Source organism: Lathyrus oleraceus, chromosome 6 (assembly GCF_024323335.1).
Source record: "Lathyrus oleraceus cultivar Zhongwan6 chromosome 6, CAAS_Psat_ZW6_1.0, whole genome shotgun sequence".
NCBI lineage: Eukaryota > Viridiplantae > Streptophyta > Magnoliopsida > Fabales > Fabaceae > Lathyrus > Lathyrus oleraceus.
In genome coordinates, this window is record NC_066584.1 from 434,420,689 (window position 1) to 434,427,869 (window position 7,181).

Here is a 7,181-nt window from a genome sequence, read left to right on the forward strand (position 1 = left end):
TTTTTGAAGTATTTTCATCAAATCTCAAAATTTCATATCCCTAAAACTCAACTTAATTCAGATGTACTAAAAAATCTTAACATTAATTGTTTTTCAACATTGTATTTCAAACACATCTCACTCAAATTCACACTGCATGTAACACCCATATATAATACATGTTTAGAAATACATATTATACATAGTGTAATACTGGTATTGAAATACATAAGCGCCTATTGGCAACATTGTACATATTTACATGCCCAAAAGGAAACACAACAACCATGACACAATATATACAAGGGTGCCTAAAATATAACTAAGAGCTAGGTCATTCTCTAATGATCTCAAAACAGATATCTACACAGAGAACACCATCCAAAATACCAAATAGTCAAGGACATCAAATCACATTGTCCTTATCCTTCACCTGTAGAGAACTTCCTAAAAAGAAATAACAAATATGGGGGTGAGATAATAATCCTAGTGTGTTTCCTATCTTATGGGTACACTCGGCTCTACAAAGTTTCTAATAAATTTCTAACTTAAGTCAAAAAGGGGAAGAAGACTTAAGAAATGGGTAATTCTTGCAATGTATGGAAACATGTTACCTGAGTTCTCATAACTCAAATAAATCACTATTCAGATTCACGAAACATCAATCCCCGAGCGGACCTACGTCTAGGCCAAGCCCAATTCACGCATGCTCGTATGATTATACTTTCGTGGTGGATATCGGGTCCTCTATGATACTCAAACTTAGTTCAAGCGTCTGTCACCCGTGTGGGACTCGAACCCACTTAGAGTATCTTTCACCATATGGGACTCTAACCCACTTATGTATCCACCTTTCCCCCATGTCCGCCATGGTTGGAACTCAAACCCAATTGAGGCACGAATCATTGGAGTCACATCCCATTTCCTACTTTACATAAGCATCATAAAAGGGGATGCGCACCATCAAAGGTAAAACCATTTGAATACGTGATTAGTTTCACAAAACATGATTGAATTCGTCAACCACTAGGTGACATCATTCACCAAAACTCACATCATAAACACATGTTCCACATAATTCCTATCAATTCTAATTGAAAAAATACTCACCCAGGATACACACCAAGGTATCATGGTGTACAAGCATTATCGTCTAAGTTATTCATGTAATCTAAGTCATGTTCTAATCTTCCTAACCTAATTAGAGCTCTAGGTTAACTCACATTATTCATTATATATTTCTCTAAATTATTGCTAATTTAATGCATACATATTACAACATATGTCATAAGACACACATAAGAAAAGAGAGCATATTCCATTCATCACAAACAATATGCTATAAGGTATTATCAAATATCATGATCATATAAAGTTTTAAACAAGATTTCCAACACATTCGACCGCACGTTAATCGGAGTTACGGTTCTCGAGTTATGATGAAAATAAGAACCAAAGTATTTTTTTCAGTGTTGTCAAGTTCGCTTAGCGGGCTCTAGTGAACTAGTAGCGAACAAACTTCATTGAGCAAACTTCTGGTGAACCAAGTCAGTGGCAGACTTCCCGTGACTTCGCTTAGCAAACTGTAGTGAACATGACATTGTTAAAACACTACCATGGCACATTTGGATGGGGAAAACACCAATTTAACATGTAAGGATCATGGGATAACATATAGAAGCATAAACAACAACACATTTATCAACATGAGAACCCACAACAGTCATAGTAATCATAAGTTATCCATACATTCATGGCAACTTTCATGATTAAAATAAAACACTTATCACACTATCATGAATCACTATCAATTATCCTATGATTTCAACTCAAACCCTAGTTTCTATTCCATGAAGGTCCTAACTAGAACCCACCTTAGACGAAGATGGAGAGAGATTTGAGATGAGATAAATCCAAGCTCCTTGTTCCTCCAAGTTTCTTCTTCTCTTCTTTTCAAGGTTTTCTTCTCAAGTTTCCTTTTTTCCTTTCCATTTTTTTGTTACTGATATGTTGGGATAATGATACATAGAGACATGAGGAAAATAGAAGAAAATATATGGTTACAAAAAGAGAACTTTGTGTGGCTAGAATTGAATAATGGTAGTAGAAGATATTTTTAAGTAGCAATACTTTATAATATTTTCTCTACCAGAGCAATTGACCTATTATTAATGTTATCAAAATTTCCCTTCTTGTACCAATTAATAAAAGGTCAGTATTAATGAATACTAATTAAGTCAATCTGAGCTCACTAGTTACTCTAATTGTCTCAATTGACAATTTTCAAAGCACATAGGAACTCAGTTGATCTAAAATGATATGAATTTGAGTATTTAAGGAAACACAGGGTTTACACTACAATAGACCCAATATGCATCGCATCAACCACAATGACTGCAATCATAACACTCACAACTGCATCTGGGACTACAACCGCATTTTAAAACCTTCGACGAGGTTTTTCAACTTCATGTTATGGAGGACGAGAAGTTGGAAAACATATATCATATTGGTCATATCTAATATAAGAAATCATATATATATATATATATATATATATATATATATATATATATATATATATATATATATATATATATATATATATATATATATATATATATATATATATATATATATATATATAATATATATATTATATATATATATATATATATATATATATATATATATATATATATATATATATATATATATATATCTTTCTTCGTTATTCAACTTATATGCTTGTCTTCTTAAAAAATAGTTTGACAAATAACCTGTATATCGTAGTTCCATATTCACCCATATCATCATTTAGAAATACAAAAAGGATTCCCATGAATAATTTGATTGTTTCTATGTCAAAATTGATTTGACAATCTCTAATCTATTAAATAATATCTATTTGTTCATATGCAGCTGGATACACATTAGAATGTAACTTCTTCACTATGTCATACTTATATGTTTCTCTCAGGGTCAGCTAGGTATCCCCCCGTTTCTCCTTTTGAATTTATCTTCCCCTTTAGAGCAGAAAAATCCTTTTTTACACACAATCTTCTTTTTCTTTAGTTGCTTGTGTCTTTGCTCATATTCTGCACTTCTGAATCTAGACGTGTCATAAGGTTCACTGGAGGATCGATCTATTTTGTAATGTCTTTTTATCTTTTGGCTCTTTGTGTAAAATTTTACTTCGTAGATTATTTCTGAAAATTGTGAGAAATAAAGTATAGTAAATAACAAAAAAAGGAATGAAACTTCATAAAATTGAATCATGCCTAAAATGGTCCACAAAATCTGTAAAAACTAAAACAAGTGATGTACAACATTATGGATGTGTTTGATTCGTATAACAGAAAGTTCGGGATACAACAGTACTAGACAGTATATAATAGTACAAGATAAATTTGGAAGATCAATGTATTGAACAATTTTTACTCAATTTTATTTGATATGTTTATGCATCCAAAAAAAATAATATAACTTTTGACATAATATAGTTTATTGATATACAAAATATTAATATTTATGAATTAAAATATAAAATTATGAGTAAGAGAAAAAAAAATGACGAATTAGATTTTTTACTCTACTTTTTTTTATATGTTTATGCATCAGATAAAATAATATAACTTTTAGTATAATGTTTCTATTGATATATAAAAACTTACCGACATCAAAATGCTCAGGATTCTCCAGCTTTGCCCAACATTAAAATTGGGCCCTTGGAAGAGCGAGACAATCTGAAACCGACTATTTTTCAAGCAGAAAAGAATGCTAACAAAGTAGTGAGGGAAATTGGTCGTGAACCTGCTAACATATATATCATATCAACACCGACGGAAATACCAATGGCAATTGATCATGAACAACCATCAGAGGCAGACTCATCAAAGGCAACAAGAGGAAAACAAAGGCATAAAGTGACAATTCATTCGTCCAATCAATCTTAGGGTATAAAGAAAGACAAAAGACAAGAAGCTCTACCCTGCATACAAAAGGAAAGCAAGGAGAAAGTCAAGGCAAGAGGAGAAAAAGAAAGTTTGACCAACAAAATTCAATATTTTCTCAGAATCTGAAGTTCTTCATAAAAGAGAGGCTACCTCCCAACTGTTCAGCCTCTTTAAGTTGAATTGTAGTATTTTGCACCAAAAATCCCGACAGAAATGGATTAGGGAAGGGGACGCTAACTTTAAAATTTCCCATCGTTGTATGCTCAACAGGAGGTCGGTGAGTGAAATAAGGTGCATCGAAGCTAATGGTGTAAAATTAACTTGGGTAGAAGAGATCAAAACTGATATATTTGAGCACTTCAGAGATAGGTTCAAATTTGTTAACACTTCAAGGCCACTCTTCCATCTTGCTGATTTCAACCAAATCGGTGAAGATGACAATAATAGGCTGATTGCAGAATTTTCAGAGGAAGAAATAAAAAAAAAGGTATGGGATTGTGAGAATTCGAATAGCCCAGGTATGAAAGATGTAAGATTTGACTTTGTTAAGAGTCCCACATCGGATAATATATGGCCTGAACATGACTTTATAAGTGGGGGCAACCCTCACTCTACCAACCGGTTTTGTAGGGTCGAGTTAGGCCCAACCACACTTCTTAACATGGTATCAGAGCCTGGTTTAAGATCCGGTGGACCACCTACTATGGTTTCCGCTATCGGGCCACCCACCATTTATTTCCATGCTCCAGATGTCCAGTCTTGGGCATGAGGGGGTGTGTTAAGAGTCCCACATCGGATAGAGTTAGTCTCGAAACATGGTAGCCTGACTGGAATGGATGATTTTTGGCCAATTTCATTAATTGGTTGTATGATGAAGGTGTTGACCAAGATTTTGGCTAAAAGAATGAAATAAGTGTTACATAAGGTTATATCATCACCACAAAGTGCCTTCCTGGAAGATAGATAAATGGTAGACGACATCCTAATAGCAAATGAACTTGTAGAAGAATAAAAAAAAAAAAAAAGAGAAACTCTTTTATTCAAAGTTGACTTCGAGAAGGAGTTCAACTCAATAGACCGGAAGTATCTTGACCATGTATCGGAGAATATGGGGGTTTCATAGAAAATGGAGGTTATGGATCAATGCATGTCTCTCAAGCTCAAGTATGTTGGTGTTGGTGAACGAAAGTCCAACACAAGAATTTAGAAAGGAAAGAGGTCTCAGACAAGGTGACCCTCTATCTCTTTCCTCTTCCTAGTGGCGACATAAGGTCTTAATACATTAATGTCAAAAGTTGTCCAGCGAAATTTATTTGATGGCTATCAATTTGGAATTGAAGGAACGTTAGTCTCACATTTACAGTATGCGGATGACACAATCATTGTTTGCGTAAAAAGTTGGAAAAATATTTGGGCCATTAAAGTAGTGCTGCAACTTTTTGTAATGCAGTACGGGCTAACTTACATAAGAGCCTCCTTGTTGGCATTAATATTTCTCAATTCTAGATAGAGGAAGCATCATCGGTTCTGCACTGTAGAATTGGAGCCTTTCCTTTCAAATACTAGGGGTTGCCGATTGGTGGAGACCCGCGTAAGGAAGGTTTCTAGAAACTGGTTACAAACATATTCAGAAGTAAGATGTTCGGGTGGAACCACAATTATATATCAAGTGGAGGAAGAATTGTCCTATTAAAGTTTGTCATGCTCGCTCTGCCAGTCTATTTTATTTCCTTTTTCAAATCTCATAAAGTAGAATCTCTAAACTAGAATTTTTATTTAAAAAATGTGTATGAGGTGGTGGCTCAGAGGTTACGAAAATCAATTGGGTCCAATGGGAGAAAATATGTCGTAAAAAGGAAGATGGGGTCTTGGGATTAAAAATATAAAGACTTTCAATTTAGCTCTATTAGGGAAATAGGAATGGAGGTTGCGCACAAAAAAGAATAGCCTCTGATAAAGTATGTTAGAGAGTAAATATGAAGTTTGTAATGGTGATATCATCATGGAGGGTAGGTCTTCCTCAATATGGTGGAAAGATCTTCAAAAGATTGAAAAAGGATTATAGGGCTTTAGTGCTAATTGGTTCTCTAGGAGCCTTAATTCACAAATTAGGAATGACAAAGTTGTTTGGATTTTGTGTAGAAATAAATACTCGATTAAATAGACTTATGATTCCATCATAGAAGGAGTAAATTTTGAATCCAATAGACCTATTGTTGTTGCTTGGAATAATCTAAAGTGTCAGTCTTGGCTTGGAGGCTTTTTCAGAATCTCTATTTAAATAAGGCATTCTGACCGAGTCTCACCTTGGATGTTCTGCAGATTGTGGCTCGATTGAAAGTGCATCGTACAGATTTTTTGATTTCCAGCTATATTCCATTTTGTGGCAGAAATTTCTTTTGTCGTTGAACATATCAGTTGTTATGTGTAAGTCTTCCATAACTCACTTAGCGCAATGTGTCAGTCTGTTAGGTAGTGGACACTTTCTTTGATAAAATCCAAGTGCTAGCTTGTAAGTGGATTAAGTTTAAGTTTAAAAGCTTCATTTATTCCTTGAGTCAATGGATTATAAATCCTTAGGAGTGCCATTAAGCCTAATGTGTTTGTATCTGCTTAGCTTTTGACATTTCTTGGAGCCTCATATTTCTTGGTCCGCATCTATTTCTGTTGAGCGGACCTTCGTTGGTGCGCCTTGGCTATTTGTCTGCTGCAACCAAGATTACCAGGATTAGATCAATGTGATTCCTTGTGGTGTTTTCGGTTGCTTTAGATGTGTTAGTTTTCGATACCGACTGGCTTTTGTTCGGTTCGCTAAGGGAGCGGTTCATTATTTTTCTCATTTGTCTAAACTTGCATTTTGGAGTTTTATTGGTGTTTTCTCTTTGCAGTTTGAGATTCTGTTTTGAGCATTTAGGGTCCGTTTATTTTAATTTTAAAAAAATGGATTTTTTCTTTATATTTTTAAAAATGAATTTTACAAAAATATTACAAGTTTTTCTAAAAAAAATTTATAGATTAAAAGATTAATTTTGATATATTATAACATAAACTTACATTATTAAAGATCAAAGTATAGTCAAAATCACAGTTGTTTCAAAAAGTTATATTTCAAAAATGATTTTTATGAACAGATATTTGAAATAACTTTAAAATTAAGTGATTTTGTTAAATTTTGATATCTAAAAAAAAATCTATAAAATGATGAAATATCTAAAATAATATTTTAAGAATAACTATTCAAACCAA